The sequence below is a fragment of the Alosa pseudoharengus genome, unplaced genomic scaffold, assembly GCF_046254945.1.
Source record: "Alosa pseudoharengus isolate Yale_2024_CS ecotype anadromous, Long Island Sound unplaced genomic scaffold, YU_APseudo_1.1 YU_APseudo_1.1_scf_15, whole genome shotgun sequence".
NCBI classification, from domain to species: Eukaryota; Metazoa; Chordata; class Actinopteri; order Clupeiformes; family Clupeidae; genus Alosa; species Alosa pseudoharengus.
In genome coordinates, this window is record NW_027468620.1 from 34,214,505 (window position 1) to 34,235,057 (window position 20,553).

General features: G+C 41.8%; 1 protein-coding gene across 1 annotated transcript in view; it reads right to left on the bottom strand.

Annotated features, from left to right (window-relative positions):
• Positions 1–205, bottom strand: part of mapk8a (mitogen-activated protein kinase 8a) — a 10,708-nt gene extending 10,503 nt beyond the window's left edge. The window contains exon 1 of the mRNA XM_076286281.1: positions 45–205. The gene's annotated coding sequence lies outside the window, so the exon portion shown is untranslated. The remainder of the gene's footprint in view (positions 1–44) is intronic.
• Between the last annotated feature and the right edge of the window lie 20,348 nt (positions 206–20,553).

Consider the following 20,553-nt stretch of genomic DNA (forward strand, 5'->3'; position numbering starts at 1 on the left):
GCGCAAACAATGCCGTGGTTTGGGACAGCGCGAGCCCAGCCTACCTCAGGAGAATGGAGCGGAGATTATTCCTGCCTGTCACGGAAGGATCCGATCCTCTCGAGGAAACAATAATCGTGTTTTAAGGCTGTTAGTTTTCGCCGCTTCGGCTGATCGCGTCCAGAAACATGACCTCACCGACTTCATGCGCTTCCGTCCACAGCCACAGTCGGTGGATCCGAGCTCACGGCACACGACATAGCCCTACGTCACACACAGCCCACTCACTTCCGTGCCCCCTCCTCACCGCACCCAATATCTATCTATCTATCTATCTAGCCTATCTATCTATTTATCTATTTGTCTGTCTGTCTGTGTCTATACATCTAGGCCTATCTGAAGGCCATGTGGACTCCCTCTCAGTAGATGACGCCAGATGAATGAATGTAGTTTACACTGGTGGATGTGTGTGGTTTAGTTTACACTGGTGGATGTGTGCAGTTTACTTTGCTGATTGCAGTTTAGTTTGTACTAGTACATTAGTTCATGGATGTGTGTGGTTTGGTTTTCACTGATGTGTGCAGTGTAGTTTACACTGGTGGATGTGTGTGGTTTACAGTAGTTTGCGCTGATTGTTGTGAGTGGTTTAGTTTACACTGGTGAATGTGTGCAGTTTAGTTTGCGCTGTTGGTAAAAATATTATATACCAAAGTGAAATATGAGATCCAGTTACGTAGAAGTACAAGTATCAAGATGCAAGGTTTAATTAGGCTGTATACAGGAGAGAGGCACACCCGTAGCACAGCGTACTCCAGAATATGCGTCTCTGACTTGACACAGAATCATCCAGGGTTTAAGTACCCGACAGTAAAGAATAGATAATCATACAGTGACTGTGGCAACGCCAGGAGACATTCAGTCTACCTTAATCAATGACGAAAATGACTGTTGACGCAGAATAGACAACAACAAGTGATATCCACTCTGGCGCCTTACATCATCATGTTTAAAAGAACAGTACAGATATCACACAGGGTCATGATGCAGACGTAGAATCATACTTTTAGTGTCAAAGTGACCCACTAATGAGAAATGCAGAACATTAAAACACATACTGAATATTGGGCCCAATGCTGCACATTAAACCAACATATTAAAGTATTGGACATAATGTTCAATTCCATTTTCTCTCAGCGCTGATCAGAATCAGCGTTATTGGGCATAGTTTGCGTAAACAAACAAGGAATTTGACTCCGGTTAATCTTTGCTCTCAAAGTACAACACTCACTTAACATATAAAGAATAAAAACAGAAAGCCCAGTAGGAAATATAACAAATATTGTAATAGAAGATATATATGTCATTATCATTGATAATCCACATTGATTAGCATTCATAATCCACTACAAATCCATTATGCAGCTCAGTCCACATCATGTGAGCATGCCTGTGGTCTCAGCTCATGGACACTGCAGCCCTGTTATACAGTAGCCCCTAGTGAAGTAACATAATCATAATCAGTAACCATAAGTTGTGTGCCTTGCCTTTTTTTTTACCTTTGGTGTGCCTTATCCTCTGTTTTACACTAATGGATGTGTGTGGTGGTTTAGTTTACACTGGTGGATGTGCGTGGTTAAGTTTACACTGGTGGATGTGAATTGTGCAGTTGCATTGTCCTGGCTCCTCTGGATGAGTCTATGAAGGGTCTATTACACCTGTTTCAGGCAAATAAATATATTTGTACATTGCAGGTCAAATTAACACACATTGTCAAAAGGAAAAGTCTACATCAGAAATACAGTTAGAGGTCAAATAGAAGTAAGCCGTAATAATGGAATACGCAGTAATAATGGAATAATAATAATGTAACGCTTTGATAGCGACACACACAATTGTCCAATCAAAAGGTTTATTAGCTGAGAACGAGAGCAGGGACACAGACCCAGAACACAACACACACGGAGCAGGTCAAGCACACACACACACCACACACACAGGGGAGGACGCAGCCCCCGACACAAAACGGATCACACACGAGGGAGAACCAAAAGGGAAACATGTCACAACAAAGACGCCAACACCACACTCAAAACCAAGGAGAAATACAGACATAAACCCCCAAATGTTCACCCCCGTATCCCAGCATGCCCGGGAGAACGCCACGCAATGTCCCGTGCGCCGACGTTACACAGCTCCCCCAACAAGCCATTGCCGTCCTCGGCAATGACCACGAGGTAGCCACATGCTAACGTCGGCGCGCGTCGCCCGCCACTCAGTTCAGTGCGACAGTACCGCCAAATCACGTGGGGTGCACGCCGCAGGAGCTCACTCAACGGGGCGACACGCTGCTAGCAATCCAGTGCGGGCGTGCTAGCAGCCACGTGGCCGTCCCCGCTCGTCACCAGCTCCCTCTCAGCAGCCGCCCTCAGGCTGCCCTTTCCGCGGTGTGTCACCGCGGCACTCCTCCTCTCCTGGCGGGGCCCTAGGTGGCCTTTTCAACCGTCGACACTGTACCAAGCACAGGGGTTCGAGGGGGGTCAGATGTAGCTATACCAACGCCACTTCGCTCCGTCGATTCCCCGACCAGGACAAACAGGCACCGACTCCGCAGCAACCGGACCACGCTAGGCTCTCCTGCTGCAGCTACCGTCTTCGGCGTCCCTCCTCGTGTTGCCTCCTCGCAGAGCCGTCCTGCTCTGTTCCCGGCCCGTTCCACTCCCTCGCGGCCTCAGTGAAGGCACGACCCCCGAGATGGCCGTGCTATCGCACTCCACACAACGAACTTTTTTAAAGGCGCCGGCCAACAGGCCAACTAGAATGGGCGCCCACACAGCACGGTGCCTCTCACACGCACCCAAAAGTTTTAAAGTTCAGAGGGCCTTTCCGTCAAAGCTGCCCCACCGTCGTGAGTTCGCTGCCCTCAGCGGCTCCGCCAACCGTCCGTCGACCAGGAACCTCTTCCTCGCCGCTCTCCCTCGGCTCTGCTCACGCGTCGCGGCCACCGCCAGCTCCACCCTCGAACTGCCCGGCGCGGAGTCACTGCCCAGGCCAGCGTCGTCTTCTCCGCGAACGATTCTTCAGGCCCCTCTTCCGGCAAGATCTCCTCCCATGGCAGCAGGTAGGTCCAGACGACAGCACCTCTCCTCCGTCGGCAGTAGCGATAGAAGGCCCCGAGCTTTTTAGCAGCCCTTACAAGGGCTCTCTCTGGATCCTCTTGCGTGGGCCTCCACCCAGTGGTGAGGTCTCCCGCTTCCAGCTTCTCTCGCTGAGGGGAGGCCATGTTCGAAAATCGCTTCTGACACCAATGTAACGCTTTGATAGCGCCACACACAGTTGTCCAATCAAAAGGTTTATTAGCTGAGAACGAGAGCAGGGACACAGACCCAGAACACAACACACACGGGGCAGGTCAAGCACACACACACACCACACACACAGGGGAGGACGCAGCCCCCCACACAAAACGGATCACACACGAGGGAGAACCAAAAGGGAAACATGTCACAACAAAGACGCCAACACCACACTCAAAACCAAGGAGAAATACAGACATAAACCCCCAAATGTTCACCCCCGTATCCCAGCATGCCCTGTGTGGGAGAACGTCACGCAATGTCCCGTGGGCCGACGTTACAATAATAAGTAAGGGATAACGGCGGCCGAGGTGTCCTGTTATACGGAATTAATAGACGAGGGCGAGAGGCAAAGAACTCCCCGGCGCACAGCGGAGCCTCCGCCCGAGTCCATTAATTCCATATAACAGGACACCTCGAAGGCCGTTATCCCGCTTATCGCCCGGTTGCCACTATAGGCAATAGTCATGCCTTTAACACGCAAAGGAAACACGCGGTTCCGTTTACAGTAAAAAGAAGCCGACTTGTACAACTTTCTTTGGCCCTAGAACAGCGATAGCATGGACAGTTAGCTTGTTTACAGTTGATTCCATGCACTCTACAAGAAAGGGCAGAGCAGGCTGTACTTCCTAAGGAGGCTGTGGTCCTTCAATGTCTGCAGTAAGCTTCTCAGGACGTTTTACCAGTCTGTTGTTGCCTGCGTCCTCTTCTATGCTTTTTTTTTAAGGGGCAGCCGTGGCCTACTGGTTAGTGCTTCGTACTTGTAACCGGAGGGTTGCCGGTTCGAACTCCGACCAGGCGGCTGAGCAACGGCTGAGTTAGGTGCCCTTGAGCAAGGCACCTAACCCCTCACTGCGCCCTGAGCGCCGCTGTTGTTGCTGCGCTGGGATTAGTGTGTGCTTCACCTCACTGTGTGTTCACTGTGTGCTGAGTGTGTTTCACTAATTCACGGATTGGGATAATGCAGAGACCAAATTTCCCTCACGGGATCAAAAGAGTATATATACTTATACTATACTATGATGTGGTATGCTGGGAAGAAAGCACAAAGAAGAAGGATGCTGGGTGACTAGACAGGCTGGTAAGGAAAGCTGGCTCTGTAGTGGTAGCCAAACTGGAGTGCATCACTTCAATATCTGATAAAAGGACCCTGAACAAACTGATCAACATATTGGACAATGACTGTCATCCTCTCCACATCACTATTCCAATGCAGAAGAGCTTGATCAGCTGAAGACTTCGCTCACTGCCTTGCACAACAGACAGACTGAGGAAGTCATTTGTCCCCAGGGTCATTGAACTGTTCAATGCTTCACTTAAGGGAAGAGGAGAGATAGACTTCTCTGCATAGTCTGTCTGCCTCTCCACCTTTTCCATGTTTGAGTACGTACTGTCCACTAGCCTACTGTTTTACTGCTTCACTGTTTACATGCTATATTAGCACATATGCACAACCCCATCCCTCCCTCCCACAGCCTGGATTGTGGCCGTACCTAATACTTAATACTTTATACTTAATACTTGACCAATGCCTATTACTTCAACCTATTCTTGCACTGATATAGTTTTTATATTACTTACTTTATTCTCTTATATGTCCATATTTATTTTATGCTGGTCTCTAGACTTTATTCTTGCACTGTTGCACTGTTGGACTTACTTATTTGCATCATCACCATGACACTCACTCTCATAGAGCACCTTACCTTATATGCTACAGGCTCAGTCCCTGCCCTGTCACTGCAAGCGCCTCATGCTTGATCATCCTTAAGCACACTATGTGGATATTTGATTCAGTTTTTTTAGTATATTTAGTATTTAGTATTTTAGTATTTTTTTAAATCTTCTACTGTCTCTATTGTGCAGTGGAGGTTTTTTATATTTATATACTTATATTACTTTTTCTGCTGTAGGGGCATGTTGTGTGTGATGTCTGTACTGAGACCTTGAATTTCCCCTTGGGGATCAATAAAGTATCTATCTATCTATCTATCTATCTATCATTATGTTTAGCAGAAGAGCCTGATCAGCTGGAGACTTCGCTCACTGCCTTGCACAACAGACAGACTTAAGAAGGTCATTTGTCCCCAGGGCCATGGGAAGAGGAGAGATAGACTTCTCTGCATAGTCTGTCTGCCTCTTCACCCCCTCCATGTTTGGATACTGTCTGTCCACTAGCCACTTGTACCACTGTCTTTCTGCCTCACTGTTTGCGTGCTATATTAGCACATTAGCACATATGCATAACCCCTCCCTCCATGCCACAGCCAAACTGTGGCCATACTTATACCTTTTCTTAAAATAGTTATATATATATAGACTTATTCTTGCACTGTTGGACTTACTCATTTGCACTATCACCATGACCACTATCACCATTGCACTATCACCATGACACTCACTCACACAGAGCACCTTACCTTACCTAACTATGCACAGAGAATCACAGGCTCAGTCCCTGCCTCAGTCATTGCAAGCGCCTCTTGATTGATTAATCACCACTATGTGGATACTGTTTTTAGAATTGATTTAGATTAAGTGTTAGTTAGTATAATTTGTATTTTAGTATATTTAGCTTTTTCTGCTGTTAGTGAATGTGTGTGTGTTGTCTGTATGCTATACTGAGACCTTGAATTTCCCCTGGGGATCAATAAAGTATCTATCTATCTCTATCTATCTATCTATCTATCTATCTATCTATCTATCTATCGATATTCATATATTTCTCCTAATCGCTCCTCCACTGTGATTAGGAGAAATATAAAACCACAATTATGGATAATTGAACAGATTAAAATAAGATGGGACAATAAGATAAGATGGAATAGAATAAAATAACAATGAAAGAGCAGAAATTAAAAGTTAAACTTGACCAAAAAACAAAACCAAAACATGAACCTTGAACACACACACAAGTCCAGCCAAATAAAGAACAGCTGTAGACCAAGGTCAAGTCTGTGTGTGTATGTGTGTGCGCGCAGGGGGTGGAGAGTCCACACCTATCACAGGTCACAGTAGTATGACTACCGGTCAGAGAGACACACCCGTTTTCTTTCACACTATTAGAATATAACGTAAACATCTCAACACCTGTCAAAATCATCGTGCACCCTGTCTTAACCAACTGTGCCAAGTAACGTGTGATGACAGAAGGCTTAATGAAGTCAGAAGTTGATTGGCGACCCAGCCCCCGCTTCATGGCTCCCTTCAAAGCCACACACACACACAGACACACGCACACACACACACACTTGCGGGCGCGAGTAATCCTATTTGCGGTTTTACCGCCATGTGCTAAGAATAGTGTTAAATTAGTGGAGTTGACTGAAACGGGCTTGCTGTGAGCACAGGTTGTAACACTGCGACACTTCAGGGCGGACAGGTCGCGCGGATTGTGTACAGTTGAAAGCGCGTCGTGGAGACGGAAGGCTACTTGGCGACAAAGCAACCGAGAAACATGCGGTGAGCTGGCGGACCACCTCATAACCAGGACCAGTCCGACGTTTTAGGGAAATAGTTTCTGCGGACAGCGAATGCCCGAAGGTAAAGACACCTCTCAGTGAGTTCTAAAATAGCTGTCTTAGAGAAGAGATTATTAGTCTCTCTGCCTGGTGACGTTGTGCCTTACTCTTACACACTTAAACAAGTGTTTTGCCGTGTATTAATTGGCTAGGCTACAAATGCTTTGCTAAACTGCATCGGGTGAATGTGATTTCTGGTCATGTTGTAGGCTATTGGCGTAGAATAGGGGCCTCAGCCAGCTCATCAGACTCTAATTCAATTGACTGAGCAATCCTCTAGACTAGACTACTGCTCCAGCAGTTCCCAGACTTCCTTTCCCAGGAAAAATGACTAGGCTGCAGATCAGATCATGCTGTCCTTGTTGTTCTGCACATGACCTGGCGTTGTTGCCTTGCGTGACTGTTGATGTTTTCTGGTACCTACAGTGACTGCAACAAGTATTCACCTCCTTGGATATTTTCCTCTTTTATTGCCTTTATAAATGGAATCATGGTCAATAAGCTTGTTTTTTTTTACCAAAATTTTATTTGTTCTTTAATTTCAAAGTGAAAGCAGATTTCTCTAAAGTAATGGTCATTAATAAAAAAAAAAAGGGGTTGCATACTGTAAATATTCACCCCTCCTTTAAGTGACTGACCTAATTCAACAGTGGTCCAGCCAGTTGGTGCTAGTATAGTTTCATGGGGATTGTGTGAGTGCAGTGATTATGTATAGTATAGTAGTATAAAGGTTCTGTGGGGAAGGTCCAGTCTCTGGCTAATCAGTACTCCTGGCTACGATTCCACCATGAAGACAAAAGAACACTCTAAGTCACTCAGAGAAAAGGTTATTGAAAAGCATAATAGCGTTATTGAAAAGCATAAGTTAAAGGATGGATACAAAAATTGTTCAAGTTACTGAACACTAAACATGCTCTGGAGTTCAGTGCAACCCACCATTAAAGGAGAATTCTGGTCCTGTTTCACACAGATCTCTGGTCCTGTTTCACACAGATCTCTGGTCCTGTTTCACACAGATCTCTGGTTCTCCTGGTCTCCGAGTGCTGCCAATGTTACAGTGTTACCCAGCAATGTTACCCAGCAATGTTACCCAGCAGAGTTACCCAGCAATGTTACCCAGTCAATGTTACACCGCAGTGTTACCCAGCAATATTACCCAGCAATGTTACCCAGCAGAGTTACCCAGCAATGTAAGCCAGCAATGTTACCCAGTCAATGTTACCCAGCAGAGTTACCCAGCAATGTAAGCCAGCAATGTTACCCAGTCAATGTTACACAGCAGTGTTACCCAGCAATGTTACCCAGCAGAGTTACCCAGCAATGTTACCCAGTCAATGTTACACAGCAGTGTTACCCAGCAATATTACCCAGCAATGTTACCCAGCAGAGTTACCCAGCAATGTTAGCCAGCAATGTTACCCAGTCAATGTTACACAGCAGTGTTACCCAGCAATGTTACCCAGTCAATGTTACACAGCAGTGTTACCCAGCAATGTTACCCTGCAATGTTACCCAGCAGTGTTACCCAGCAATGTTACCCAGCAGTGTTACCCAGCAATGTTACCCAGCAATGTTACCCAGTCAATGTTACACAGCAGTGTTACCCAGCAGTGTTACCCAGCAATGTTACCCAGCAGTGTTACCCAGCAATGTTACCCATCTTCAGTTGCTGCAGCCAGGCAGCTTCAGTGTCACACTCTGGGGCATAGTCATAGTTTTCATAATAATCATAATCGTGATAATATTTTCTTTGGTACCGACACTCAGTGACCTTGAGAAACAGTGATTTGTGTGAAAGGGAATTCTCCTTTAAGCAATGTATAATAAGGAATATGGCAAACGTGCAACATACAGCAACTCTGAAGGAGGCCACCAAGGCACCTCGACAACTCTGAAGGAGGCCACAAGGAACCTAGAACAACTCTGAAGGAGGCCACCAAGGAACCTAGAACAACTCTGAAGGAGGCCACAAGGAACCTAGAACAACTCAGAAGGAGGCCACCAAGGCACCTAGAACAACTCAGAAGGAGTTAAAAGCTTCAGCAGCTGAGACGGGAGAGACTATGCATACAACAGCTATTCTGTATTCTGAACGGGTTCTTTACCTGTCAATCAGCATTTTTTCCAAAGAAAAATGGAGTAAAATTACAATATCCAGATGTGTGATTGAGACATGTCCACACAGACTCCAAGCTGTAACTGTGGCCAAAGGTGCATCTACTAAATCATTTACATTATGTTTATGTATACAGAATATTTATGCAAACACTTATTTGACATTATATATTTTTAATGAATTGACATTACATTCTTGTAAATGAAAAGCCAAATTATATTGACCATGATTCCATTTATAAAAGCAATAAAAGAGGAAATGTCCAAGGGGTGAATAGTTTTTATAGGCACTGTATTGCTGTTCTTAGCATGTTTTTGCCCTGGTGTGTGTGTGTGTGTGTGTGTGTGTGTGTGTGTGTGTGTGTGTACTGACCACTCACACTGACATTTGTGCCTTAAACGTATGCTTTTGCATTACTTATGTTAAACTAGTGTGTGTGTGTGTTACTAGTTTAACATAAGTAATGCAAAAGCATACGTTTGTCACGTTGTCCTCTCATTGTCAGTGGAATCTCTAATAACTAGGGCTGTCAATCGATTAAAAAAATTAATCTAATTAATTACATACTCTGTGATTAATTAATCTAAATTAATCGCATATATAATTTTTGCTGTGAAAGTATTTTAAATATTTAAATTCAAATGAATCATTGAATAATCAGCATTAGTGACATTAAAGTTCAAAAACTCTTTTATTATTATTTTCACTGTTCAAATAATTGCCATAATAATCTATGATATGGCCTAATATGCTGAGGAAATTAATTCAAAGTGCTTCAAATTCAAATAAATTCAAAATAAAGTGCTTCGGGAAGATTTTTTTTTTTCACATACAAGGCATTTCAGGCCAAAGATATAACCTAGGGGACACAATGAAAATAAATTACCACTCCCCTCAATGTCAACACTTATTTCTTTGCATTGATGTGCGACTATAGAGTTGATGTACTCCGGTGATATGCAAATTCCTTGCTGCAGACATTGCAGAGGACTTTATTTTCAACACTTTATTTTTTATCAACACCATCAGGCCGTTTTTTAAAAGTAAATGTTCCAATCAATGATCCAGGCAGCACGTTTTCTTCTCTCTCCTTCATTTTACAGTCTAATTTTTACTGACTAGAACGGCTCGGGGTCAAAGGTCATACGGAATCGATTAATCTGCACTAATTTTTTTAATCAGTTATTTTTTCTCAAATTAATTAATCGAAATTAATCAGTTATTTTGACAGCCCTACTAATAACCTTGAAGTCCGTTCTTAACGAGACTCGTAACCCTGTGTATCAGTGCAAGGGAGATATATTTAAATATACAGTATGTACTGTACATACTGTATTTACTGTACTGTATGTGTCCTAATGTGACCACAGGTGGCCAGAGAGCAACTTCCCTGATGTTCTGACATTCTGTGGTACTAGATGATGTCAAGACAGATCGTGCATACCAAAAACGTGTGTGTGTTTAAAATGCACTTTACTATAGAGTATACCAATACACACAGTGTGTTTTAAATACGTTTTACTATGGAGAATAATAAGCACAGTGTGTTTAAAATACTCTTTACTATGGAGTATCCCAATAAGCACAGAGGGCGTTATGGGTAATGGGCCACAGCAAAGTGTATACTCTACATTGAAGCTGTCTTCCCAAACCATCTGTGGTTCAGTATATTAGCAGCCTAAGAAGATAGCTATTTGGAGTGATTCAAATGGTTGCTAGCATATTCTATTTGTTTTTATAAGGCTTCTTCGTGTTCTGTTTGTTTTGTATCGCACATGATGTCACAGAGTTCTAAGGCACCTTCTAAGAAGTGTTTTATCCCATTTGGAACCGAGCCTTGGTGTCCACAACACCCTGGAGATTAGACATCTCTTGCCTCTGCCAAAGCTAGAACCTGTCACACACACACACACACACACACACACACCTGTCACACACACACACCTATCACACACACACCCCTCTCACACACACACACACACACACACACCTGTCACACAACACACACTCACACACACACACACACACACACACACACACACACACACACACACACACACACATACCTATCACACACACACACACACGCCTGTCACAAACACACACCTATCACACACACACCCCTGTCATACACACAAACACACATACTGTACACACACACCTATCACACACACACACACACACACACACACCCCTGTCCCAAACACTCACACACACACCTATCACAAACACACACACACACTGGCTGGACCATTGATACAGAGCTGTCCATCAATGGTCTCCAAGAGTCTGGGGTCTTACCCTAACAGAATACAGTTTTTTACAACTGTTTACACACATTTTTAAAACTCTGTGTCTATTTTTCAAAACACACAAAACACACACAAAACCAACAACTGCTCACACAAAATGCAAAATGCCTCAAATCTCCAGCAAAATGACACACAACATTCAAAATATCATACACACACCTTTAAATCAAACAAATCAATCACATTAGGGACCGTTCGTTATTTATAAACGGGGTCACCGGAGGAAAATAGGGGAGGGTCATGTCTTTTTATTCTTTGGTGAGGGGAGGGTCACCTAACTTTTTTTTGTCTAGGAGGGAGGGTCACCCATCTTTTGTATTAATGAAAACAGCAAAAAATCAAAGTGGCTTGTTTGATTGTTGATTTCTGTCGCCATATAACGTTCTCTTTTGTTCCATAGCTCTGTCAACATTGAACAATGAAAATGAGGGAGATTTCCCGGGTTTCTCACGCAAAATACGGAAAATGTCAACATTCGTCCCCATTAACGTTGGAAGGGTTGGAGCAACAAAGTAGCCTACTTTATTCACGCCTAACAGCCTATATCCATTTGGTCAACTTTATCCAGCCCTAAAAAAGGAAATTTAACTTTGGTTTACTTGTAGTTTACTGTGTAGCCTAACTTTAAACAGTGTGCATGCTTAACACAAAGCATACTTGTGCTTCATTCATCCACACATCCAGCTCCTAACGTTTTGACAAGCATTTCTACCAATTGACCTTGTTCCTGCCCATCTCTAGCTTTGCTGTCTCCATCCTTTCTGTTTTTGTTGTTTGCAAAAACATATATAGTATTTATTGGTAACCAGCAACAAGTGCAATTTCTTAATGCTGTCATTCTCTCTCCTGCCAACAAAAATGTGTTAGGCCTACGTTCCAAGTAGCAGTGCGTAATTCTGCTTCATAAAGTTGAACAAATACATTTGGTCATATAAATAGCCAGTTTATGGTCTACAGTGTAGTTGGTAAGTTATGGTAGGCCAACTTGGAGTGAATATACAGGGGGAATTCTTTGTCTACTCGTAGCTGAGTAGCCTGGCAGGTGCGCACGTAGGCATAGCCTACGGCCGAACACCGCAAGCGCTAATGAATCTTGCTCTCACGACAACCACGTCGTTAACTTAAATAGGCCTAGGTTACAGTTTTTTTCAACTGCTTACACACTAAATCTTTGCTTGTCACACAATTTTCTAAACATGTCCTCCAAACATCATAACCCGACACCAAATCTGCAAAACCATACACTAATTCTCAGTGTTTGACTCAGTTTTCAATTGACTAAAACACATTTTGCAAAACACCACACACAATTGTCTACCTAACACACAAAAATCTAACAGGAAGTAACTTGATTTCGTTCTTCAAACACAACCCATCAAAATGCTACACTAAATCACCAGTGCTTCACTCTTTCTCTTCACATGTGTAAACACTCTTTACTTTACTGAACACCATCCAATCATTGCCTTAGTATAGGTCTATGAATAGGTATGGACCCTTTCAATCTGCTCCTAGAGGATTTCCGGTTGAAATATTCAGAACCAATGCAGATACTTTGAAAATTACAGTAATCGGACTTTATCTTACAGTAATGTTCTACAAAAAGTTAACTTTATGTAAAATTTGTCTTTTTACTCTATTTTCATTTGTCCCCATGTTACAGTACCATTAGCTCAATACATTTTTTTGTGCCTCCAGAAATGCCTTAGGAACGCTTACTGTAGAATTGTTTGTTTCTGCAGTTGAAAGGGTCTATAGGCCTATGAATACATACTAGACACGACCCCCCCCCCCCCCACACACACACACACTTGTCTTTAGAAAAAAACTAAATCAGTGTTTTCAAAACTCCATGTACATCTGGTGGTCACTGTATTCTTCTTTGCTTTTTTTCTTGTTTGCTGTAAAATACTGTATTCACAACAGCAAATTATTTGGGAAAAATCACTATTTTTGGTTTCAATATTGCTTGCATTTTTACTGTGTATTTCAACTTCTCTTTGTTACAGTTTTTTTCAACTGCTTACACACTAAATCTTTGCTTGTCACACAATTTTCCGAACATGTCCTCCAAACATCATAACCCGACACCAAATCTGCAAAACCATACACTAATTCTCAGTGTTTGACTCAGTTTTCAATTGACTAAAACACATTTTGCAAAACACCACACACAATTTTCTACCTAACACACAAAAATCTAACAGGAAGTAACTTGATTTCGTTCTTCAAACACAACCCATCAAAATGCCACACTAAATCACCAGTGCTTCACTCTTTCTCTTCACATGTGCAAACACTCTTTACTTTACTGAACACCATCCAATCATTGCCTTAGTATAGGTCTATGAATAGATATACGTATAGACCCTTATAGGTATAGACCCTTTCAATCTGCTCCTAGAGGATTTCCGGTTGAAATATTCAGAACCAATGCAGATAAAATTACAGTAATCGGACTTTAGCTTACAGTAATGTTCTACAAAAAGTTGACTTTATGTAAAATTTGTCTTTTTACTCTATTTTTGTTTGTCCCCATGTTACAGTACCATTAGCTCAATACATTTTTCTGTGCCTCCAGAAATGCCTTAGGAACGCTTACTGTAGAATTGTTTGTTTCTGCAGTTGAAAGGGTCTATAGGCCTATGAATACATACTGTACACGACCCCCCCCCCCACCTCCCACACACACACACACACACACACACACACACACACACTTGTCTTTAGAAGAAAAAAAAATCAGTGTTTTCAAAACTCCATGTACATCTGGTGGTCACTGTATTCTTCTTTGCTTTTTTCTTGTTTGCTGTAAAATACTGTATTCACAACAGCAAATTATTTGGGAAAAATCACTATTTTTGGTTTCAATATTGCTTGCATTTTTACTGTGTATTTCAACTTCTCTTTGTTGATACCGTAACTTTCACTCTTGTATGGAAATACATATAGAAAGCCTAAGACAGAAGAGCTTTAGGTTTTGAGCAACAGTGTGTACATGATGTATCCAAAATGTCATATTATGACAAAAGTGTTTGTAATGTGAGGCAAATGTTTGCTTTACAGTTTTTTACAATTGTTTACACACGTTTTCAAAACTCTGTGTCTATTTTTCAAAACTCCACACACAAAACCCACAACTGCTCACACAAAATGCAAAATGCCTCAAATCTCCAGCAAAATGACACACAACATTCAAAATGTCAAAAACACATGTTTAAAGCAAACATTCGCCTCACATTACAAACACTTTTGTCATAATATGACATTTTGGATACATCATGTACACACTGTTGCTCAAAACCTAAAGCTCTTCTGTCTTAGGCTTTCTATATGTATTTCCATACAAGAGTGAAAGTTACGGTATCAAAAAAGAGAAGTTGAAATACACAGTAAAAATGCAAGCAATATTGAAACCAAAAATAGTGATTTTTCCCAAATAATTTGCTGTTATGAATACAGTATTTTACAGCAAACAAGAAAAAAAGCAAAGAAGAATACAGTGACCACCAGATGTACATGGAGTTTTGAAAACACTGATTTTTTATGACACCCTCTGTATGCACGCCAAATTTTGTTGAATTCCGTTCATGGGGGGCCACACAATAAATTAATTTATGTTACTATACACCAACTGGCCTGTAGGTGGCCGGAGACAGTTTTCTGTGAATATCTCGAGAACCGTAGGGCCTAGGAGGTCCACCTTTTTTATGTATGTTGGTCTTAAGGGGGCATGTCAACCCATCCCATTACCACTTATTTCATGTATAGCGCCACCTAGTTAAAAATTAAAAAGCAAAAAATTAGGTGTTTTCATCACAATATCTCTGGCTGACAAGGTCAAAACTGCACGAAATTAAAAGTGTAGGATCATTATGACACCCTCCGAATGCATGCCAAGCTCCGAATGCATGCCAAGTTTTGTGTACTTTCGTTCATGGGGGGGCCTTACAATAAAATAATTTATGTGTACATTTAGTGACTTACACCAACAATGATTCCCGGGACACTGAAAGACCGGGGTACACAAAACTTGGTGGGCATGTAACCCCACATGGATAGCATGGAACCGTCGTTTTTCGTTTTGATCTGTAGCCCCCCGGCTGGACTGGACCCCCGAAAGGAGGGTAGGGCAGACACAGTTCTCTGTGAATATCTTGAGAACTGTAGGGACTAGGATGACCATTTTTTTCCGTATGTTTGCCTCCAGGGGTCATGTTAACCCATTTCATGTACACACATGTGCACAAACAGATACACACACACACACATACATTCACAGTAATCATACGTATGACACATACTCACACAGTAGACATATGTACGCTTGCACAGGCACATACGCAGGCACACACACAAGCACGCACGCACACGCACACACACACACACACACACACACACACACACACACACACATAACATAAACATGAACATGCACACATGCACACAATTCAAGAATTTCTCAGAATTATGAACAGGCAAGATGGAGGTGGGGTTGTATAAAATGAATTTTACATGTGAAATCTATGAACTAATCATGTTTTGGTACTTGTTGTCTAGCAGATATCAGTGAGAATTGAGTACGTGTGGATAATGCAATTTAGTAAGACAGTTAGAATCATATAGGCCTTTCAGCGTGATTTATTTTTGTGGAAAAAATGTGCTGGACTGGGCGGCGGTCATATTTTGTACCGCTCTGCGGTACATCTAGTTTCATGTGAAGGAGTAACTTTTCAAGTAGGCTAATGCAGTTGCAGGAAGTGTGCATTTAGTTTCCATGCTTATTGTGTTTCCACAACAATGTTAGGGAGTAAATCTACTGAAATGGCCACCATCTTGGTGAAGTGTGATGTTTAAGATCAGAAAGCAGAGGTTGATTTTAGGGCGGTAGCATATGTCGATGTGATATCATAGCGCGTAAGAGCGTGGGCGGAAGACATCGACAATTGACCTGAGAGGGTCATGTCATTTTTGAAAATGCTGCTGGAGGGTCGTTGAAAATTATATTGCAGGCAGGGGAGGGTCATGTAACTTTTGATCGAAGCACTCAAAATCCCTCTGGTGATCCCGTTTATAAATAACGAATGGTCCCTTACAAACACTTTTGTCATATGACATTTTGGATACATCATGTACACACTGTTGCTCAAAACCTAACGCTCTTTTGTCTTTCATAGGCTTTATGTATTTCCATACAAGAGTGAAAGTTACGGTATCTACAGAGAGAAGTTGAAATACACAGTAAAAATGTAAGCAATATTGAAACCAAAAAATAGTGATTTTTCCCAAATAATTTGCTGCTGTGAATACAGTATTCTACAGCCAACAAGCTCAAAGCAAAGCAAAATACAATGACCACCAGATGTACATGGAGTTCTGAAAAAGCTGATTTTGCCTAAGACGGAAATGACTGACTACTATCAAATTACTTTGCATTTTCCAAAGAAAAGTCTGTGTGTGTGGTGTGTGTGTGTTTGTGTGTGTGTGTGTGTGTGGGGGGGGGGGTTGTATATGTATTCATAGGTCTATAGAAAAAGTTATTGAGCTAATGGTAACAAACAAAAGTATAGTAAAAAAAGTTTTACTGTACATAAAGTCGACTTTTTGTAGTACATTCCTTTCAAAGTATCTGCATTGGTTCTAAAATCCTCTAGGGCCAGATTGAAAGGGTCCATACCTACATATAGAGTATCTATTCATAGGCCTATACTAAAGCAATGACTGGATGGTGTTCCGTAAAGTAATGAGTGTTTACACATGTGAAGAGAGAGAGTGAAGCAATGGTGATTTACAGTAGTGTGGCATTTTGATGGGTTGTGTTTGAAAAATGAAATCAAGATACTTCCTGTTCGATTTTTGTGTGTTAAGTAGAAAATTGTGTGTGGTGTTTTGCAAAATGTGTTTTAGTCAATGGAAAACTGAGTCAAACACTGAGAATTAGTGTATGGTTTTGCAGATTTGGTGTGGGGTTATGATGTTTGGAAGACATGTTTAGAAAATTGTGTGACAAGCAAAGATTTAGTGTGTAAGCATTTGAAAAAAAAACTGTAAATAAAGAGTCTGGCGTCTCACCCTAACAGAAAAATGGTAGAAACAGATCTCTGGCTTATAAAACATGAATTATGTGGAATTATAACATCTTATACAACATGAATTATGTGAAATTATAACAGCGGATCTCTGGCTTATAAAACATGAATTATCTGGAATTATACTGTAACAGCGGATCTCTAGCTTATAAAACATGAATTATGTGGAATTATAACAGCGGATCTCTGGCTTATAAAACATGAATTATCTGGAATTATGATAGATAGATACTTTATTGATCCCCATAACATCTTATAATAACATCTTATCTCTGTCTTATAAAACATGAATTATGTGGAATTATAACAGCGGATCTCTAGCTTATAAAACATAAATTATCTGGAATTATGATTACTTTATTGATCCCCATAACATCTTATAATAACATCTTATATCTTATATCATCTTATGAAACATTAATTATGTGGAATTATAACAACTGATCTTTGTCTTATAAAACATAAATTATCTGGAATTCTAAAAGCTGATCTCTGTCTTACGAAACATGAATTATGTGGAATTATAACAGCTGAAAAAAAGATCAACTCTTCTCCTCTCCTCTCAACTCCACCTCCTGTTCTTTTCCCTCTCTCCCCTCCTCCTCCCCCTCTCTCCTCCTCCTCACCCTCTCCTCTTCCTCCTGCTCCTCCTCCTCCCCCTCTATCCTCACTCTCCTGCTCCTCCTCCTCCCCCTCTCCTCCTTCCCCTCTCCTCTCCTCCTCCCTCTCTCCCCCTCTTCTCCTCCCCCTCTCTCCTCCTCCCTCTCTCCTCTCCTCCTCCTCCCCCTCTCCTCTTCCCAGGTCTCTGCCTCCAGGGGGATTAGCAGTGGTGGATGGGACAGGAAGTCAGGATAGCGGGTCACTAGAGTGACGTCTGAGGTCAAATCCCCTCTTAAGCTAGAACTTGTCACACACACACAAACACAGACGCAAATACTTATACTCTAATTATACTTGGGCAGTTCCAGTGTTATGGATGTGACAATTGGCCTTAAAGTGGGGGCAAAATTAGTATCATTTTAATGTAACCTCTGTCCTCTGAATACTGAGAAATCCTCAAATTGCATATAATCAATTTCATCCTAAGAATACAAGCCATTTTATCGGCGTTATGGATGTGACATGAAATGGACACACTTTTGTGAGAGATTACAGGTTTTCTACAAACTCTGTGAATTTTGAAGGAAACTACCGAAACTATGATATATGTAGCATGAAGGAGACTTGAATGAACACAAAAAGTGTGTTTTTGAAACTATGCGTCATTTTCGTAATGCATTATGTAGGAAAAACTGGCGTCATGGATGTGACGGTTTCACGTTATGGATGTGACGTGTCTGAACCAGTCCTCGACAAACTACATAAAACACATAATTAAGTAGTGAATTTTGATATGAAACAATTGAAATAGTAATCATGAAAAACTAGCGATGAAATTATTGCTTCCTCAGTGCCCACTAAGATCCACAGGAAGAATCAGGACAAGTCATTTAAAATATAAAAAATATATATATATATATTTTTTTTTACCGTCATCAATTTTGGTCAGTGATTCCCGGGCTACTGAAACACCAGGGAACATGAAACTTGGTGGCCACTCCCCTAAATAACTAGCCCTACCTGAACCGTTGCACCCAAGATGACAAAATATTTATGGTATGTTAGTCTCAAGAGCCCACATCAACTTAACCCATACCCACTCATTTGTGATTTGCACACATACATGTACAAACGGGTGTTTTTTGACGTTTTTGACAAGTACATGCACGCGCACGTGCACACACGCACATGCACACACACGCACATGCGCATTACACACACACACACACACACACACACACGCACAGTCGCACACATACAGACAGGCAAGCACACACACACATAAACACATACAGACAGGCAAGCACACACACACACACACACACCCACATGAATGCAGACACATAAACACACACACACAGGCACGCATACGCATGTGCCCATGCAAACACATGCACACACACACACACACACACATAAACACACAAACACAGGCACGCATACGCACATGCGCACATGCACACACACAGACACACACAGACACACAGACACACTCTTATAAACAAAAGCAAACTCACATATACACACACTCATTTACATGCACATGAGTTGCAGGAGTAGGAGATGGAGACAAATTGACAAGCGTGATTTATTTTTGCGAAGAGAATATGCAGGACTGAGAGGCGGTCATATTTTGTACCGCTATGTGGTACATCTAGTTTATTGCTGTCGTTACTCATGTTACTCTGTGGGTATTAGCTACAGAGGACCTGACACTTCAAATGCTATCATATCGCGTCATTTAAAATGAAACTGTGTTAAGCAGACATGAACGGCAGGCTGAACAGATCTGCAACAGAAGGAAGTTGCTATGTTAACTCCAGCTGCAAACTCAGCCATCTTCACCAGCTAACACGATAATCCAGTTACTGTACAACAACAGTATGACAGTTACGGGAAGATATTCAGATTTTTATTAGGCCACTTGAAAATAGGCTATGGCTAGGCTAATCACTGGAGGTATTTTAATATTATGTTTGTTTTGCTAATGCTTAGGCGAGGCCTCCCTGTGGTTTTGATCAACCTAATAATCTTTGAAATGTCAATTATAAACACTAAGGTGAAATGCATTGAAACTGACATGCCACCAGAACAGACGTTTTATCGGCTTTGAGGTATAATAAAGTCTCCAGTCTTGTAAATTTACATAATGTAACATCCATAACGTCACATCCATAACGCACCATTAAAGCTTTAAAAAGTAAGAAAGGGGCACAATTTGGTCATCACACTTTACATTGATATAAATCAGCTTTGCACAGACACTATGGACATTGTCGCATCAACACTGTATGTGTAGCATAAACTTTTCCTATAAAACGTTATGGATGTGACATGGCCATGGAACTTGTTGACTTAAAAACAAAAGCCTTACAAATGTAAGGAGTTGTGCTCTTAAAGGCAAGCTGAGCATAGACATTGCTCTACCATTCCCTTGTCAATGTGGAATTTGTCAAATTACACAATTTGTTTGAACCTTGGGTCCATTTATCCACTTTTTAAATATGTATAATATTACCATGTGAAAAATGTTGTTTCTGGTATGGTTGCACACCATATTTATGATGTGAAAAGAGTGTCAGT